This window comes from Gadus chalcogrammus, chromosome 12 (assembly GCF_026213295.1).
Source record: "Gadus chalcogrammus isolate NIFS_2021 chromosome 12, NIFS_Gcha_1.0, whole genome shotgun sequence".
Lineage (NCBI taxonomy): Eukaryota > Metazoa > Chordata > Actinopteri > Gadiformes > Gadidae > Gadus > Gadus chalcogrammus.
The window spans coordinates 32,425,689-32,426,187 of record NC_079423.1 but is presented as its reverse complement, the minus strand read 5'-3'; positions in this window follow the sequence as shown (position 1 = coordinate 32,426,187).

Below are 499 nucleotides of genomic sequence, written 5' to 3'. Positions count from 1 at the left end.
AAGCCCAAAAAAGCTTTTCATACTTGAGTCTACACGCTAGGATCAGACTCAAATGACATTGTTGATGTCATTGTGTGTGTGTGTGTGTGTGTGTGTGTGTGTGTGTGTGTGTGTGTGTGTGTGTGTGTGTGTGTGTGTGTGTGTGTGTGTGTTTGTGGTTGGAGTGGTGTATGTGTGTGTGTGTGTGTGTGTGTGTGTGTGTGTGTGTGTGTGTGTGTGTGTGTGTGTGTGGTAGGAGTGGTGTATGTGTGTGTGTGTGTGTGTGTGTGTGTGTGTGTGTGTGTGTGTGTGTGATTGGAGTGGTGTATGTGTGTGTGTGTGTGTGTGTGTGGGGAGGGGGGGCTGATTTGTGTATGAGATGCAGTTCTCACTAATGTAGAGAACTTTATGTCTGTGACGAAGCGGCCATTGGGACTTTAATGGCGCCTTCACCCAAGCGAGGGTTATAATGTTATCGGCATGAAAGCCATTTGTCTTTTAAAGGTAAGCACACCTATGT